The sequence below is a fragment of the Schistocerca piceifrons genome, chromosome 6 (genome assembly GCF_021461385.2).
Source record: "Schistocerca piceifrons isolate TAMUIC-IGC-003096 chromosome 6, iqSchPice1.1, whole genome shotgun sequence".
Classification (NCBI taxonomy): domain Eukaryota; kingdom Metazoa; phylum Arthropoda; class Insecta; order Orthoptera; family Acrididae; genus Schistocerca; species Schistocerca piceifrons.
This window is the reverse complement of record NC_060143.1, coordinates 193,197,960-193,218,416: the sequence shown is the minus strand read 5'-3', so window position 1 is coordinate 193,218,416 and position 20,457 is coordinate 193,197,960.

Genomic DNA, 20,457 nt, shown 5'->3' with positions numbered 1-20,457 from the left:
AATTTCCAAAAGGCTTTTGCTACCATTCCTCACAAGCGACTTCTTATGCCTATGGAGTGCTATGTCAGCTATGCAACTGGATTCGTCATTTTCTGTCAGAAGGGCCACAGTTCCTAGTAAGACATAGGAAGTCATCACGTTAATCAGAAGTATTATCTGGCTTCCCCCATGGAGGTGTTATAGGCCCTCTGCTGTACCTGATCTTTATAAATGATCTAGGAATAATCTGAGGAGCCTCTTGAATTGTTTGCAGATGACGCTATCGCTCACCATCAGTTCATGTGTCACCCGAAACCCAGTGGAAAATGATTTAGACAGGATATCTATACGGTGCAAACAGTGGCAATTGATAACAAATAATTAATTGTGTGAGGTATTTCAGCTGAGTGATGTAATCAATTCGTAAACTTCCCGTACAGGATAAACGATACAAATCTAAAGTTTTACAATTCAACTAAATAGCTAAGAATTTAATATCGAGCAACTTAAACAGGAACGATCTGATTAATAATGTTGTGGAGAAGCGAAACCAAAGAATGCGTCTTATTTGAAGGACACTTACAAGATGCAACAGGTCTACTAAAGAAATTTCCAATATTCCGCTGTCCGTCCTCTGACAGAGTATTGCTGTTCAGTACGGACCATTACCAGATAGAACTGACGGAGGACAACAAAAAAGTTCAAGAGAGAGTAACTTGTTTGGTACTGTCTCGAAATTGGGGAGAGAGTGTCATGATTATGATACGCGAGTTGCGGTAACAATCAGTATGGCAAAGGTGTCTTTCATTGCACCGTGATATTTTCACAAAATTTCGATCACCGACTGTCTCCTCCGAGAGAAAACATAGTTCTTTGATATCCATCTACATAAGGAGAAATGATCATTATCATTAAATAAGAACAACCAAACTTCGCGCGGAAAGGTATAAGTACTCGTTTTTCCTGCTCTGTTAGAAAACGGTAGAGCAATAGTGTCAATGAGGAGGGGAAAACAGTTTTGGTTAAGATGTTGATTTTAGCGTTTATTTATTCATCAATTCAGAATGTTCAATAAAAGCTGATAAACAAGTTACGGACACTGACGATAAAACGTCGGCGGGTGTTTTATTATCGGTATACATAACTTCCTTATCAAGATTTAACTGCCAATCTGAAGATGAGATGCCTTGAATTGGGATAAACGCGACTCACTGATGAAAAAGTAAACAGTAATTTCAGCATCGTAACCAAACGCTTCATCACCAAGCCATGGAGTGTAAAACCTTCTGGCGTTGAAGTGGTTCGATGAACCCTCTGCCAGGAAACTTACGTGAATTACAGAGTAGACATGCAGATGTAGATGTAGGGAAGAGAGGTAGAGCTACAGATCACAGAGAGAACTGGAACCAAACCAAATATATTCTGGACGAAAATACGTAAATGGAAGACAGCCTTGTCACAAAAAAGTAGCATTTAGCCAGCCCACAATTCTGACGTACATGGCGAGCCGCTAGCTCGCAAAAACTATAGCTAAATGCGCATAAAACGGATGCAGAATCAAACGACAGACAACATCAACTCGTCCAGTTGTTACATAAAGTGATAATCGGATAAAAACAGAGTTGGATCTTGGGAATTAATAGTCAAGAACAAAAGTAATTAGCCATAAGAAGTTGCATAATAAGAGTACCCATACAGAGACAGCGTGACAAAGCTCGGTGCATCAGTATCGGCGGAACCGTGATGCTGGTTGCTCATGGTGCAAATCCTGTAATTGCCTCTTATCATGGAGGAATTTGCGACGTGCATTCTACCGCGAAAATCTCGACTATAGCATAATGGGTCAACACACGGTTGCTCCCTAGATGATTGAAAGTGACACATGGACCGCGAAACGCCAGTAACTACCGCACTAATGCTAGTTTCGAAGGGAGACCCACTTGCAGATGCAACGAAAGGGGCTGACAAGGTGTCTGTCAGTTGTTTGCAAATTCGGACGCTGCTAGTCAGAATGCCTCCTCTGACTGAGAAAGGTCCCTGCAGCTAACGTGACAGATGGTAGAAGCTCAGCTCACCGGTTCTGAGGTTGGTGATCCTGTAGTCGCAACAGTTCTCAGACCACAGGCAGTGCCAGCGTTTCCACACGCCGTCATTGCTGTGCCCTGTAGTTAAAAGTGACTGCGCCGGAACGTCTGCTGATTTTCGTTGTCTTGTATATTGGTGGTGGTGTGGTCTTCAGTCCTGAGACTGGTTTGATGCAGCTCTCCATGCTACTCTATCCTGTGCAAGCTTCTTCATCTCCCAGTACCTACTGCAACCTACATCCTTCTGAATCTGCTTAGTGTATTCATCTCTTGGTCTCCCTCTACGATTTTTACCCTCCACGCTGCCCTCCAATGCTAAATTTGTGATCCCTTGATGCCTCAAAACATGTCCTACCAACCGATCCCTTCTTCTAGTCAAGTTGTGCCACAAACTTCTAACTTCTCTTCTCCCCAATCCTATTCAATACCTCCTCATTAGATACGTGATCTACCCATCTTATCCTCAGCATTCTTCTGTAGCACCACATTTCGAAAGCTTCTATTCTCTTCTTGTCCAAACTGGTTATCGTCCATGTTTCACTTCCATACATGGCTACACTCCATACAAATACTTTCAGAAACGACTTCCTGACACTTAAATCTATACTCGATGTTAAAAAATTCCTTTTCTTCAGAAACGATTTCCTTGCCATTACCAGTCTACATTTTATATCCTCTCTACTTCGACCATCATCAGTTATTTTACTCCCTAAATAGCAAAACTCCTTTACTACTTTAAGTGTCTCATTTCCTAATCTAATCCCCTCAGCATCACCCGATTTAATTTGACTACATTCCATTATCCTCGTTTTGTATATTATATAAATTAAATGATCGGTAGCCCTTTGTGCTGGCAATATATCACTGGATGCAGGTGGTCTGGGAAAAACGTATTTAAAGCATAAATTGACTTATTAGTTTCATTGACTTCTTAAGTGATTTAACTGTAGGACCTTTTGTTTAACCATTGTACTCTTGATTACTTAAGCGATACGAATCAGTGATCTGTTACGTGATTACAACATTCTTTCATTGTCTTTCTTTGTAAACGGACTAAAGAAGACAGCCACACTGCTCTGAGCACCTCAGAGAAATCTTCTGCTTAGCGGACTTACCACGTTTTTCACCACGCAAGCTACTGCACGTAAACAATTCCTACAGACAGATGCTGTCAAGTGCGAAAACAACAAAAATAACCATTATAAACGCACTCTTAAAGAACATGAAGTTTTTGACCCGTTACTATAATATTTTCGTATTCCCAAGGTATTAAAGCGCTACCTGATCTTAAACTCTATGTATTTTGTTCAAATAACTCACCACCCATCAGTAACTAACGATGAATAGCTGAAACTTGTTATATATGACTGAGAACGCATCTTGTTATTCAGCGTAATGTATGTCTGTAATGATGCATGAACCTGTAATTACGACTTTGAGATCTATTATACAAGTACCGGAAACATTGTCAACACAAACTTCTTCTCCAGTTTATGTCAACGAAATTTGCTCTATCTTAGATATAGAAAACTACACTATATGATCAAGAGTATCCGGACACAAAAAAGATATGTTTTTTATATTATATGCAGTGTGCTGCCACCTACTGCCAGGTAGTCCATATCAGCGATCTCAGTAGTCATTATATATCGTCAGAGAGCAGAATGGGGCGCCCCGCGTAACTCACGAACTTCGAACTTGCGCAAGTGATTGGGTGTCACTTGTGTCATACGTCTGTACGCGAGATCTTCACACTCTTAAACATCGCTAGGTCCACTGTTTCCGATGCGGTAGTGAAGTGGAAACGTGAAGGGACACGTACAGCACGAAAGTGTACAGGCCGACCTCGTCTTTGACTGACAAAGACTGCCGACAGTAGAAGACGGTCGTAGTTGTAATAGGCAGACATCTATCCAGACCATCACACAGGAATTGCAAACTGCATCAGAATCCACTGCAAGTACTATGATAATTAGACAGGAGGTAAGAAAACTTGGATTTCATAGTTGAGCGGCTGCTCATAAGCCGCACATCACGCCGGTAAACGCGAAACAACTCCTCGCTTGGTGTAAGGAGCGTAAACATATTACGATTGAACAGTGGTTCAAATGGCTCTGAGCACTATGCGACTTAACTTCTGAGGTCATCAGTCGCCTAGAACTTAGAACTAATTAAACCTAACTAACCTAAGGACATCACACACATCCATGCCCGAGGCAGGATTCGAACCTGCGACCGCAGCGGTCGCTCGGTTCCAGACTGCAGCGCCTAGAACCGCACGGCCACTCCGGTCGGCGATTGAACAGTGGAAAAACGTTGTGTGGAGTGACGGTACACAATGTGGCGATCCGATGGCAGGGTGTGGGTATGGCGAATGCCCGGTGAAAGTCACCTGCCAGCATGTGTAATACCAACAGTAAATTTCCGAGGCAGTGATGATATGGTGAGGTCGTGTTTTTCATGGATGGGGCTTGCACCCGTTGTTGTTTTGCGTGGCACAATCACAGCACAGGCCTACATTGATGTTTTAAACACCTCCTTTTTCAGAATTGTTGAAGGGCAATTCGAGGATGGCGATGACGCGCGCGGAGTGGCAGGGAAGTATGAAGCGCCATTTCACGGATTGCGCGTCCGTCCCGGCCGGAGGTTCTAGTCCTCCCTCCGGCGTGGGTGTTTATGTTGTCCTTATCATTAGTTAGTTTAAGTTACTTTAAGTAATGTGTAAGTCTAGAGACCGATGACCTCAGCAGTTTGGTCCCTGAAATGATCGTATGGGATTTATTGGCCGGGATATCCCCTTCGGGGTGCGGCTGCCGTATTGCAAGTCTTTTTAGTTGACGCCACTTCGGCTACCTCCCTGTCAATAGGAATTCGCACACATTTAGGGGATGGCGATTGCATCTTTCAACACGTTAGAGCACCTGTTCATAATGCACGGCTTGTGGCGAAGTGGTCACACGACAATAACATCCCTCTAATGGACTGACCTGCACAGAGTCCTGACCTGAATCCTATAGAACACCTTTGGGACGTTTTGAACGGCGGCATAGTGGCAGGCCTCACCGACCAATATCCATACGTCTCCCCAGTGCATCACTCCGTGAAGAATGGTCTGCCCTTCCCCAAGAACCCTTCCAGAACCTGATTGAACGTATGCCAGCGAGAGTGGAAGCTCTCATCAAGGCTAAGGGTGGGCCAATACCATATTGAATTCCAGCATTACCGATGGAGCGCGCCGTGAACTCGTAAGTCATTTTCGGCCAGGATCACATAGTGTATTACTGTCCACGCTTGGCATATATTGAAATATTGCTATTGTGCAACAGAATATATCAAAAAAAGGGAAAATCCATGAAATTACACTAAAGAATGGCAAAAAACTGTGTATCCAATGCTAGTCAGCAATGTAACAGGAATATGTCAAATGCGCAGGGTGTTTCAGATAGCATATTCTTCTCTGTAACAAGCCAAATAACAAATGAAAGGAATCTCGTCTGCAGGTCGATTAGAAGGGGCACTGAACTGTGCACTCAGGAGAATGGACAGTCGTTTGAACAACTCACTTCAGTGAACAGGTCGACAACCGCACATACATCTGTACGCTGACACTTATGTACATCCTCTAAAGTTTTGAACATTTCTAGCTCGCTTAAGGAACCTGATAGAAATTTGATTCAAATTTGTTTGTATTTCGTTGGCTTAAATGCATAAATACATTACTTACAGTACAGAAAACATTGTATTGAAAAAGATATAACTCATTGCTGTAAATCTCTTGAATGTAACTAAATAAACTATGTACTTAACTCTGCAAAAAATGTAACGTTTCTTTCGCTAACCTATCTAAATGAATATTCCTTTTCCTTAATATTTTTAACATACAGAACCACCTTATCTGAATGATCCTGCATAAGACGTATTGCGATGGATGGTGATTGGATGACTATAAATATAATCATGGATCTCTGTGCTACACGACTGCTTTCTCAACAGTAGCACTGTGTTATCGGGTAATGTTCTTCCTGGTTACAGATTTTTTTTAATTGTACAAGCCTGAGATCAAGTTCCCTCTAATATTATATAATTTGTGGCCTCGTAAACTTCTTTTTCCTTCTGACGGTAAGTCATTCTGGTTAATCATGTTGTATTTGTAACAGTCGCACCGTTATGTTGAAATTAATTAGGTAGAAATGGTAAAACTTAAAACTGCTGAACATAAAAAGATAGTGGTGAAATTTATAGCCGTTGTCAACAGATTATGTGAAGAACAAGTGTCCAGTACATATCCACATAAATTTAAAGAGGAAAAGATAGCAGATGAATAAGACAGACAACCAATTGCAGTAAATGGTAGTATTCAATTTACATTAACCGCGGTTTCAATGGATTTAAACCTGTCTTCTTCAGAATGGCAGGGAACCTGTGTATAGTGTGACAACGTAAAATGCAGTCAAAACATTATGGCTGTACAAATCGTTGGCGAGAAACTTCATGTCAGATGGTAGATTGCTGTACTAACTGACTGCTTGCATAATGTGAAGTTTGTAAGTGCTAATTTTCCTATGTTGGTATATACCATGTTGTTTGTGACATGCCTACACTTGTTGTAAATTGTTATTTCTCTATAACACGTACTATTGTTCCACGACATTTTAATTGTTATTTATGACGTCGCATTGTATGTAGGTTTCTTGTCCTTCTGAAGCAATATGTTTAAATTAAATATTGAGGAAAAGATCCATAAATTAAATATAAAGTTACATAAATTAAATATTGAGAAAAATATACATTATTTACTTGTATTTTCAGTAAAAGAGAAAAAAGACAAATGCTCTGTTAGTTCATTGGTGCTGGTAGAAGGTTAACTGGGTATCAACTGTTCCATGTGTGGTTCTCAACGCATGGGTGTGAGTACTTTATTTATGTGGTCATATTTCTCGTACTTCGTACATAATTATTGAAGGAATTCCCTTTAATAACTTTATAAATGTTTACTGACAAGTTAGTTAAAGAATCATTTCATCAAAGCCCCAATTAGAAACCACAGTTTCTTTTTTGCCACTCTGCAATGTGATGTTGAAGAACATTAGATGTATCACCCGACCGTGCGATGGAAGGTTCCATAGTTTGGCGATGAGTGACGTCACACTGATCTCAATCCTCTTTTCGGCTGTCGCTCCCTTCTCTTCTGTCCCTTCAGCGACACCCCGTTTCGTCTATTTTTGTGACATTGATGACTTATTTCAGCACTGATAGTAAATTGTTACTCGCAATAAACACTTATTTCTCCCATTTTATTGTTGAGTGTCTTCCACATCTACTCTTAGATTTCATTTGAGACACTAAACGGTCACCAAAGACGCTTTTGCATTGGTCTACATGCACTACATATGCTCTGATACAGTAAAGTGAGTTGTTCCTGTTATGGTTTTAGGGGAGAAAGCACCCACAAGGAACATACCGCGGAAAAATAATGAACTGGGAACCAGTTACATGAAGTGTCAGGTGGCTTGATACCTGTGCACATCAAAGCAGCTGATGGGGAGTAAGAATGTAGCACTTATTGCATCACTCGCTGACTTTTAATACATACTGAGAGGGAAACTGAAACAAATGAAGACGTATCGAAATGTTGAAATGGTGGTAAACCTGAGAGTCCAATTTGCCGCCTTAGCTATTTTACTGTGGCAATTAAAGGAATTTCGGAGCGCACCATACGTCTCCGAACGAAAATTGCCAATGAGAGCTCTCTCTATTAAATCTGACTACCGTTAGCGGTTGCGTCAGTAACGGTCCTCATTGTATCTTCGAACACGCACTAAGCCATTTAGATAACACGGGACATTACACCTTATATACACCTCAGGATGTACCTTCGTGGTACGAAACAGATTGTACAAGTCCTTGAGCGGCTATCATAAACAGCTAATGCGTCAAATTAAACTCGTCAATTTTACCACCAGTGCAACATCTCAGTATATTTAAATTTGTCAGAGTGTTCCTTTCAGTGCGCATAATTATTTTAGCTGTTGATACCATACCTATAAGATTGATTGCAACGACTTAAGAATGTCTTGGGATAAGATTGATTGCAACGACTTAAGAATGTCGTGGGTATGAGCGCAAATAGGCAGGTTGAAGAGAAGTTTGTTAACATACAGATTTAAGTGTCAGGAAGTCGTTTCTAAAAGTACTTGTATGGAGTGTAGTCATGAACGGAAGTGAAGCGTGGACGATACATAGTTTAGACAAGAAGAGAATAGAAGCTTTCGAAATGTGGTGCTACAGAAGAATGCTGAAGATTAGGAGGGTAGATCAAATAATTAATGAGGAGGTACTTAATAGAATCGGGGAGGAGATTGTGGGACAACTTGACTATAGGAAGGAATCTGGTGGTAGGACATGTTCTGAGGCAACAAGGGATCACCAATTTAGTACTTTAGGGCGGCGTGGAGGGTAAAATTCGTGGAGGGAGACCAAGAGATGAATACTCTAAACAGATACAGAAGGATGTAGATTGCAGTAGGTACTGGGAGATGGAGAAGCTTGCTAAGGATACAGTAGCATGGAGAGCTGCATCAAACCGGTGTGTGGACTGAAGACCACAACAACAAACAAGGCAGGCATCACAGTGGTTTCGTACCCATGAGGTTCGTCGTTAGAGCAATGGAGATGTATGCCAATGACCCAAGTGACAATTGGTTCTTGTCTCATTACGAGGTAGAACAATGCGTTTCATTTCCATTCAAGTAGTGTGCAATGACGATCTCGGAATTTCCTCTCTGTAAACTGCTAGTACTTTCTTCTGCGTCATCTTAAATCTTGATTTATCTCTGTGACTTGGTTGCGTGCACAACGGTTGAATGGTGGCACTTCCCAAGTACATAATTTTTACGAAGTGCTGAAGCCTCGTCAGTCCCGGTACTTGACCCTGATACTGGGACAGTATCTGTCAGTACAATTTCTTTGAAGCTTGGACGATGGAGCAAGTTAGGAAACCGTGTTTACGTAACTTGGTTTCACGTTTCTCGAAATGCTGCTGCGAAAGAATTACAAGAAGGAATTTCTGCAGAGGAGGAGCGTATTGAGATCTCAAGAGATGCAAAATATCGGGAGACGGCAGAGAGCTGGAAATGTAAATGCGCGGCAAGGCGAGGAGGGCCGACCGACGCAGCGTGCACCCCGACCTGGCGCGCTGGCTGGCTGGCAGCAGCAGCAGTAGCAGTACAGGGCGTTTGCTCGCGGTAAATACGGCGCCGGCTCGCACGCACGTGCCGCCCAACACTTGCAGAGCCGGGTCCGCGTGTTTGCCGTTCGTAAATGGCCCGCAACCGCCGCTGCCGTGTTTACAGGGGAGGTACAATGCTCGGCGCGTTTCCAGGGTCGCGGCGAAACTGGGCCGCCCACGGGATATGAATACCGTGCCGTTCCCGTCCGCACATACGCACATGTGGGTAAACAACGCCCGTCATCATTATGCCGGCGCCCGACACACTGATCCACCTTTGCATCTCGCAGAGCTCCAGGTCACAGGAGCATTGCTGTTCTACGTCTCACTAGTACCATCAGTCCGGATTACTAGTTTCGCTGCTAACTTCTGCTGTTAGCATACATACCTTAGAAAAAAAAATATTTTCCCCCTGGACTGGCATCTAATACGAGGATCTTTAGGAAAATAAAGGACGTCCTTTTCTACAGAAAATCTGTTTGATATGACTAAACAAAACTGTATGTTATATACAATATTTTACACGAGATACTTTCCTGCGTAGTCACCGTTCAAAGTTAGGCACTTGTCGTATCATTTTGGCAGCTTTTGTTTGCTTTCTCCATCTCAGTTTCCGCCTTGTTGTTAAGCCACTGATTAATGCTTCTTTAATTTCATCTTCAGTTCTGTAGCTTTGTCCACTTAAAAAGCTTTCAATTTTGGCGAATAAGGGATAACCACTTGGGGGCTACAGACTTCATGGTGGATGTTGAAACATTTCCTACTGAAGCAGCTCAAGCCATTCCTGTGGCACTCACTGCTGCATGTGGACATGCAACTTTTATTTATGTTTCGGTCATTGCTTGGAGTCCACTAGTTACCACTGAGAATTGGCCTGAGTAATCTTTGTGAACATTCTTCTGTTCGCCATTAAACATGATATGCCACTTCTGAACTGACTCTTGGTTCATCACATTACTATAAACCTCAGTTATTTGTCTACAAATTTCGATGGATCAACCTTTTGGCACGTTGGATAAGTAGATGCCAATGTGTACCTGACACTTGGTGGGATCGTCAGTTTTTTCACACATTTTAAAGTCACACAGCTAAGCGTTACTCAACCGAATTGGATCGTAGCCACCACGTTGCTGAAGTGGATGAATCCAAAGGTCAGTAATCAGTCGTCAGTGATAGCAGGGGGATGCCATCACATGCCAAAACAAACTTTCTGAATGACTTTCTTATTCGTAGATATCACGATCGCGATTTCGGCTTATAATGTCATTTTCATGTGATAGCTCACTAGGAAGTGTGTCACTGCACCATTCCTTTTAGGAGGACATCGTCCGGTGGTCATGCATGTGCTACTGCACATAGGATTAGGGGGAAGGAAACTTGAAATTTTTAGTAAAACTCGTTCACAGTGTCACAGGCAACACTGATTTAAGGCAGAGACAGAGGTTAAGGCAAGAGATGTGGTGATACGTCTTAAGTGGGTTAGGCCCTCGATGCATTACATCACCATCTGTGACAGAGAAATACGCTTTCAGCAGCAAGAAGATTGTTACAGAAATCCAAGGGAAGAGAGACAAGCACATCAATTAGCTCGTAAGTTGTGTTGCAAGAAACTCTATCTCTTCCACAAAAGCACTTAGTGAGGAACTGATATTGAAGTTAACACGCTGTTAAGTGGATAAGGAGGACACATGCGGTCGTTACAAACTGAGACACATGTCATAGTCTCATGCTAGCTGTCTTTCAATATCCCAACTTTCCAGCTCCCATCAGGACTTGATAATTGGGATCAATGGAATTCACAACAATAGCACTTGATTCCATCATTACAGTATTGTAGTGAATGTATGACCTAGATGCTCCGACACAGCGTATGAACTGGCCAAAGGTATACATAGCATGATGTTCTTCACCTGATAAACTTCATGCTGCTCACCACTTCACATCTATTAATGTAGAGCCTCACTGTGTTGCCAGCACTGAACTTCAAAGCCCGCATCTCGTGGTCGTGCGGTAGCGTTCTCTGCCTCGTGATGGCTGGCTGTTGTGTGATGTCCTTAGGTTAGTTAGGTTTAAGTAGTTCTAAGTTCTAGGGGACTGATGACCATAGATGTTAAGTCCCATAGTGCTCAGAGCCATTTGAACCATTTGAACTGAACTTCAATGACAAAGCCAGTAACAGTAGCTGTTTGGGTCCACGTTCCTTTTCAACGTAGAGGCACCTCTGGGTGCTCAAACCTACCAGGCCAGTAGGGAGGAGATCAACCGACCAAACGACTACCAAGACAAGGTACATCAAGGATCATTGTGGAATTCAGAGTAGGCCCAAGGACTTTCCAGGAGCCAGCATGAGATCACACGATGCTCGGCAACCGCCACCCGCGTTCACTGACAACCTACTGTGGCGCAGGAGTCACTGACATCTTCTCTTAGGCATGGAACTACTGAGCTGACTGAACACATCTCAGAATATTCCAACACGCAGGTGAATGAGCAACAACAGAGGCTGGTACAGAAGAACGACGAACTGTAAGCATTGTTAATAAATAATTGAACTCTAATAATATTTTACTAAAACTGAAGAAGGTTCACAAGTTCCTTTCAGCTATGTTGAATCACAAAGAGGTGCCCTCGTTTGGCCCACCTGTAAATGTATAAATATTTCATGAACATAATAAAACAGGTATCTATGTCATTTATATAAAGGAACACAGCACATTAATTACATTATCTGATCAAAAATATTTGGACAATTATTACAGGTCACAAATATGAGACATATCCATTATTCGCCTTTATGCCGGCTTAAACTCTTCTATAGACGCTTTGAATGCTATGTCTGAATGTCTGTGGAAGAACAGCCGTTCAGTCCTCCTCAGCAACCAATACCAGGGAAGATAATGACGTTGGACAATGTGGTCGACACTCTAACTTACCACGAAGGTGCTGCATTGGCTTCAGGTCGACACTCTGTGCAGGACAGTCCATTTCAGGAATGGTGTTGTCTATTCTTCACAGACCTTTCTGACAAATTGCTCTGTCGCGCCCTCGTGGAGGCTGAGGGAGGGGGGGGGGATGTAATCCCTAGAGGGTATGCCCCATGCATAGTGAATTTGTAAATGCTTCCCAGATATGGGTGTTAGCAGGGAGATGAAGTATCTCCCAGAGACTAACAGGCTATGCAGCGTCTGACTCGGAGCGAGTGCCTGTGAAAGGCGTCCGTAGCGTCTATATCCCGTTTTAAAGGCAGCCTCAAGAAATGCAGAAGGCAACGGAATACCACCACAGATCATTTTCCCCTCATAGAGCAGTCTCCATTTTATATTCAATGCATGACTTCTTCTAATGTTAAATCAATATTCGGAGGTAAAATATTCCCCTACTCGGCGATCTGGGTGAAGGAGGGTGTGGAGGATAACGTGAAGAGAGGCGCAATATGAAAACACAGATTCGTACTTGGAATGTCTAAACGCTATCCAGACTTTAAGAGAGAAATGGAAATGAATGAAGGAATGAGACGAATACGTAATATAGCGCTAACAGCCAGAGAATTCATGAGGAACATTTTTAAGAAATAGCAGTACGGCCAAAACCATATACTGTAGAATCGGAATATTCTATTACCTTAAACCGAAAAATACAAATTTCAAAAATATTTTACGCCACGTCTGATCTGTCGGGAATTTCAAAAATTTCAACAAAATTTAGGGAAATGTATCATTATGATACGTTTGATTATTGAAATGTGATTCCATGATAGATTTAAGATAAGAAAAATATGTTTTCCAGACGCCTGTAGAGTAGCGCAGACCTCGGGAACAATTGGAAACAAATAAAAAAAGAAACAAATAAAGTCGTAGAAAACCACCCGAAATCTGTTTCACTAGTACATTTGAGTCAATTAAAGCACATAAATCAATTTTCAGTTGAAAATACGAGCATTTTCCGTTTTGAAATAGTTGTGAAGGTGTTTTTTTTTTACCAACTTGAACAAAACATTACCTCATAAAACTGCTGGAATGAGAAAATAAGTCGCCCAGATGCTGACGGCAGACAAATTTAGTGCAATACCTAACATATCAGATAATTTTTCGACACTCAAAAATCATTACAGGAGACTGCTGAGGCGAACGAATGTCTATGTGCAACCCAATGAATAAGATGCAATCTCCAAATTCGGATATGACTAAGAAAGAGCCTGCCCAAAACCATCGTCTGAAGGATTTTTTAAATAAATTGCACAAAGAGAAAGTGCTGTAAGGTTCTAAAAATACATCATCCATTTATTTATAAAAGTCTCTACAGTGTCGATTCTTCGTCTAGAATAACGACAGTCATTTCTTGTATTTGGTTACCGGAGGGTTACTCCCTTAGTTGTCGTACAATCCTTAATATGTGCTGTTTAGATCTGTTAGATTTTTCGTATGAGCTTTGGTCCATTTTTGCGAAACATATTTTGTTTTCAGTACATCCTATTCCCAATCTGTTCTGCACTGCGGTTGATTGCAGGCGTCAAAACAAGATAATGCAAATTTAGAGCTGTCGATGGATGTAAAATTGTTCAATCTACCGAATGGACGTCACTAATCTCTTTAGTTTTACAATCTGTATGTGAATTCTTCTAAGACGTTGAATAAATTCTCAATGTGAAAAGTATATCTGCCGACTCTGTGGAAGCCTTTTGGTAGCGTGTAGGATTTTTCAGCATTGTCAGTTTTTCCCCGCTTTCGATAGAATGCGGGACTGGAATCGCTGCTGGTAATAGCACGAAAAGTAGGTAAAGATTTTACAAGAGCAGCCCGATTATTTGGTACGTACGCGGAACATCAATGTAAAGACGAAAACTACGCTCGCCAACATTCATCTAAATTCTTAAGAAACTTTTTGCGAATTCCATATTTCCAAGCGTTATAATTAAAATGTCAGTGTGAATCTTGAGTGGATACTTGACCTTGTTAACTAACTCGACAAACACGATAAACAATCCTAGTATCATATATGAAGATGTTATCTGTTCTTTCGGGCATGACCGAAAGAACAAATATCATTGATGACCATGCAGCGCTCTAGAATGAAATGATAATTAAATCAAGACCCTACGCAGTACGAATGTAGTGTGTGGACATTAAATTGGGAATGTGGGTCTCACGGGGAGCGTGCAAGGGATAAGTCCGTGCAGTCGCACTATCCTCTGTGCCCTCGGTGGCTCAGATGGATAGTGAGCACGACAGCTCACCGTATTCGGTCAGAGGGTTACCTGCCATCTGTAATAAAATAAAAAATAAAAAAACTGAGTCAACGACTCAACACTGGACTTGAATGTGTGTTATTGGACATTAGCACCGAACAAATACAAGGAACAATATCGAACAAAATGAGAAAAAGGAAGTTGGATAGAGCGTCTGCCATGTAAGCAGGAGATCCCGGGTTCAAGTCCCGGTCGGGTACACATTTTCAACTGTCCCGGTTGATGTATATCAACGCCTGTCGGCAGCGTAGGGTCTTAATTTAATTATCATTTCATCCTTGTATCTCTCTCTTCGTGTTCTTGAAAAGTTAAGTCTTCATTTACTGTTTGATTAAAAGTACCATATCCAACCTAATACTCATGGTGCATGTCGTGATTAATCTGAATATCGTGTTGCAACCAATTACTATTAAAATTTCGAACAGAGCTTCCTTAAATTATATATTTTCCAATTCTTTTGTTTGAAATCTGAGGGTCTAACTTGTTGCGTTCCTGAGATTGAATTGAGAAGTAAGAGCATAAAACGTAAATAGCAGTTCTCAACATGGGAGGATACAAGCACTGGACTGTTATATTCGCTCTTGGAAAACAAACATTTCCGTAATAAAATGACAGAATAAATGTACATTTCTTTAGTATAAAACGAATGGTCATAAGACAATCTGTTTATTTGTTTTTTCAGGAGGACAAATAAATTAAAGTACAGCTGTTATTATGACAAACGAATTAGCTAAGTGTGTGTAAAATGTAGGCTATTCAAGTGGGAGTGTTACTGGTGTAAGGCTGAAAGGAGCGTAAAAAGATACAGCGGTTATATAGTCGCATATGACAATTTCAGAGCATGATGCCCAACCCATTTAGGAAATATACAACATCAAAGAGAAATTTTGGATGATAATAAAGGATGCTGCTAAACAGTACTGTGTGACTGGAATGCCATTGTGGGAGGGGATGGGGGAACCATAGTAGGCAGTCATGGTCTTGGAAGGAGGAATGGCAGAGGTGAACGGTTTATTGACGACTCCATGGAAAAGCAGCTGGTAGATTCAAATCACATGACGCCGATCTACACTTGGATATCAGCAGGGAACTAATATTAAAAAAATTTATCGATTTTATACCAGTGGAAGAACTGTACAGAAATGGGATCAGGTGGGTATACACATTACTTGGTGCAGATATTAATAGCAACCATAAATTACTCACAGCGGTAACAGTAAGAAAAATAAAAAAAGAAGCTGTGCAACGGATGTCCTACGACGACAAAGAGAAATTACCACAAAGACTATGTGAGGGTAAGTTCTGCATACTACAAGTACACATGTACCTTAAGCCATGACACGCGGCAATATGGACATTATTGTCTCAGTAATGCAGCATACAGAGCGGTAAAAGGGAAGGGACCTGTATGTGGCTGGCTAGAGGTAACCTGGAGGTGCAAAGCTACGTATCAGGTTGGCTGATGCCTGTAAAGTGCCGGGGGATTGGCGGATTATTGTAGATAGGAATGAATAGTGCGCAGTGACCATCCTTAAAGACTCAGCAGCTTTTGTATTCAGTAGAGTTCTCAGTCAGATCGTTGTGATGCCAACTCTGCGGGCCTGAATGGCTGTACCTTACAATGCTGCTTATGATCACTACTTCTGTTAACTCTCACAGCTGGAACTAAGACACATACTTCTGTTGTGCAACCACAGGCATCCTTTGCTATTCCAAACAGAAATAGCCTGAAATGTTGTTGTGAGGGTCCTGCTCACTCGTCGCTTATGGGGTGACTAAAGGAAGCTGCGTTTTCGGAATGCTGTACAACAGTTCAAGCAAATAACTTCAGTAGTTTTATTTCAATAAAGCAGATTCGACAATACTTAACTCCCTCTGTACGGTGGGCGACATTCAAACACTAATGTTCTCCGCTACAGACAATGTCAAAATAAGCAATGGGTACCGATCACTAAAACTGCTATCGTAGCACTCTCTGCTAGTCCGCGCTAATACTCTGCAAATACTGCCCCAACAGCTAGCTGATACTGAGCAGCCGAGACTGACAGGAGCGGGGTTTATATTCTCCTCTTGTAGAGGCCGCTCCTGTCGTGGTTCGGTCCTAATCCGCACACCATTGGCCGACGTTGCTTCACCACGTTCTCTTCTCTTGAGTTCATCTTCATTCCGGCGCTTGTGGTTACGCCAGAACAGTTGCAGTTAGTCGGTAAGGTAAAAATAGCTCGAAAGACATCATGTTTACGCCAGTGACTCTGCTCGCAGTACTTAGCAGCGTTACGAATGTGTATAAGAGCAAATGACAACGGCATATAAAGGTGTCAGCTCATGTAAAGTAGACATGGCTTAAAGCCAAAACATCTACATTTGATAATGGCCTAAGGCAGAAATTGCAATAGTGGAAATAAATAGTTTAACAGTCCTTGGGACCCCTGAGTCTCTTGTGAGTATCGAGCCCCAAAATCCGCGCCGCTATATGCCCTGTCACAGCATTTAGCGCTGCTGCAAGTAATCAAAATGTCGTCACAGGAATTCCGTCTTTCTGCATTTCCTTCTAACCGCTCCGGAATTGCGGAGTGACTAAGCTCCTTTCTCCCTCTATCCTATACCAGTACACGACACTTTCTTATCTATAGAAAGCTCATTGTTCATGCGGTAAAACTTCAGCATCAAGGACGGCGTTTTAATAATTATTTCTTTACTACTAACTATATTCGCTACCCATTTTGCAGATATTGTTCACATACATATATATGAGTCTGGCGATATACCATCTGGCTTTCGGAAAAGCATCATCCACAGAATTCCGAAGACGGCAAGAGCTGACAAGTGCGAAAATTATCGCACAATCAGCTTAACAGCTCATGCATCGAAGCTGCTTACAAGAATAATATACAGAAGAATGGAAAAGAAAATTGAGAATGCGCTATGTGACCATCAGTTTGGCTTTAGGAAAAGTAAAGGGACGAGAGAGGCAAATCTGACGTTACGGCTAATAATGGAAGCAAGGCTAAAGAAAAATCAAGACACTTTCATAGGATTTGTCGACCTGGAAAAAGCGTTCGACAGTATATAATGGTGCAAGCTGTTCGAGATTCTGAAAAAAGTAGGGGTAAGCTATAGGGAGAGACGGGTCATATACAATATGTACAACAACCAAGAGGGAATAATAAGAGTGGACGATTAAGAACGAAGTGCTCGTATTAAGAAGGGTGTAAGACAAGGCTGTAGCATTTCGTCCCTACTCTTCAATCTGTACATCGAGGAAGCAGTGATGGATATAAAAGAATGGTTCAGGAGTGGAATTAAAATACAAGTTGAAAGGATATCAATGATACGATTCGCTGATGAGATTGCTATCCTGAGTGAAAGTGAAGAAGAATTAAATGATCTGCTGAACGGAATGAACAGTCTGATGAGTACACAGTATGGTTTGAGAGTAAATCGGAGAAAGACGAAGGTAATGAGAAGTAGTAGAAATGAGAACAGCGAGAAACTCAACATCAGGATTGATGGTCACGAAAGCAATGAAGTTAAGGAATTCTGCTACCTACGCAGTAAAATAACCAATGACGGACGGAGCAAGGAGGACATCAAAAGCAGACTCGCTATGGCAAAAAAGGCATTTCTGGCCAAGAGAAATCAACTAATTTCAAATACCGGCCTTAATTTGAGGAAGAAATTTCTGATGATGTACGTGTGGACTATAGCATTGTATGGTAGTGAAACATGGACTGTGGGAAAACCGGAACAGAAGAGAATCGAAGCATTTGAGATGTGGTGCTATAGACGAATGTTGAAAATTAGGTGGACTGATAAGGTAAGGACTGAGGAGGTTCTAAGCAGAATCGGAGAGGAAAGGAGTATGTGGAAAACACTGATATGGAGCAGGGACAGGATGATAGGACATCTGCTAAGACATGAGGTAATGACTTCCATGGTACTAAAGGGAGCTATAGAGGGCAAAAACTGTAGAGCAAGACAGAGATTGGAATACGTCAAGCAAATAATTGACGACGTAGGTTGCAAGTGCTACTCTGAGATGAGGAGGTTAGCACAGGAAAGGAATTCGTGGCGGGCCGCATCAAACCAGTCAGTAGACTGATGACCAAAAAAAAACATATTGTTGACAAAATTCGTGGGTTACAGATATACACTTATACAGATGGCGGTAGTATCGTGTACACGATGTGTAAACAGGCAGTGCATTGGCGTAGCTTTCGTTTGTACTCAGGTGATTCAAGTGAAAAAGTTTGCGACGTGATTACGACCGTACGTCGGAAATTAACAGACTTTGAAAGCGGAATGGTAGTTCGAGCTATACGCATGGAACATTCCACTTGGGAAATGGTTAGGGAATTCAATATTCCACAGAGTGAAGAGTGTGATGATAATATCAAATTTCAATCATTACCTCTCACCAAGGACAACGCATTGGAAAACGGTCCTCACTTACCACCGAAAGCAGAGGAGTGGTCAGTGCCAACAGGCATGCAACATGACGTGAAATAACTGCAGAAATCAATGTGGGCCGTATGGCGAACATATCTGTTAGGACAGTGCTATAGAATATTGCGTTATTGGGCTGTGCAACAGACGTCAGACTTTACTGCCTTTGCTAACAGCATGACATCACCTGCATTGCCTCTTCTGGGCTTGTGACCATATCGGTTGGAGACCATGTCGGTTGGACACTAGACAACTGGAAAACTGTGGCCTGATGAGATGAATCCCAATTTCAGTTCGGAAGAGCTGTTGGTAGGTTTCGAGTGTGGAGCGGACTCCACGAAGCCATGGATCCAACTTGTCAACAAGGCGCTGTGAAAGCTTATGGTTGCTTTGTAGTGGTGTAAGGACTGGGTCCTCTGGTCCTCTGGTCCAGCTGGACTTATAATTTACTGTTACTGGTTATGTTGGCCAACCAGATCACCCGACACGAGTATCATTGAACATTTGTAGGACATAATCAAGAGGTCAATTCGTTCACAAAATGCTGCACCGATAACGCCTTCGCAGTTATGTGTGGCTATGGAGGCAGCATGACTCAATATTTCTGCGGAGACTTGCAACGACTTGTTGAGTCCATGCCACATCTAATTGCTCCACTACGCCATGTAAAAGCTCGTCCGCCACAATGTTAATATGCCTGCCATGAGATTTATTGCCTCAGTCTATATCACTGAAGATAGACTATGTGATCAAAAGTATCCGGACACTTGGCTCAAAATGACTTACAAGTTCGCGGCGCCCTCCATCGCTAATGCTGGAATTCAAGATGGTGTTGGCCCAACTTTAGCCTTGATGACAGCTTACATTCTAGCAGGCATACTTTCAATCAGGGCCCAGAGGGTTTCATGCGGAATGGCAGCCCATTCTTCACTGAATGCTGCACTGAGAAGAGGTATTGATGTCGGTCGGTGATGTCTAGCACGAAGTCGGCGTTCCAAAATACCCCAAAGGTGTTCTATAGGATTCAGGTCAGTGTGCAGGCCAGGAATGTTATTTTCGTGTAACAACTCCGCCACAGGCCGTGCCTTATGAACAGGTGCTCGATAGTGTTGAAAGGTGCAATCGCCATCCCCGAATTGCTCTTCGCCAGTGGGAAGCAAGAAGGTGCTTAAAACATCAATATAGCCCTGCGCTGAGATAGTGCCACGCAAAACAACAACGGGTGCAAGCCCCCTCCATGAAAAGCACGACCACACCATAACACCTCAACCTCCGAATTTCACTGTTGGCGCTACACACGCTGGCAGATGTCGTGCTCCAGGCATTCGCCATACCCACTCCCTGCCATCGGATCACCACATTGTGTACCGTGATTCGTCACTCAACACAACATTCTCCCACTGTCCAATCGTCCAATGTTTACCCTCCTTACATCATGCGAGACGTTGTTTGGCATTTACCAACGTGATATGTGG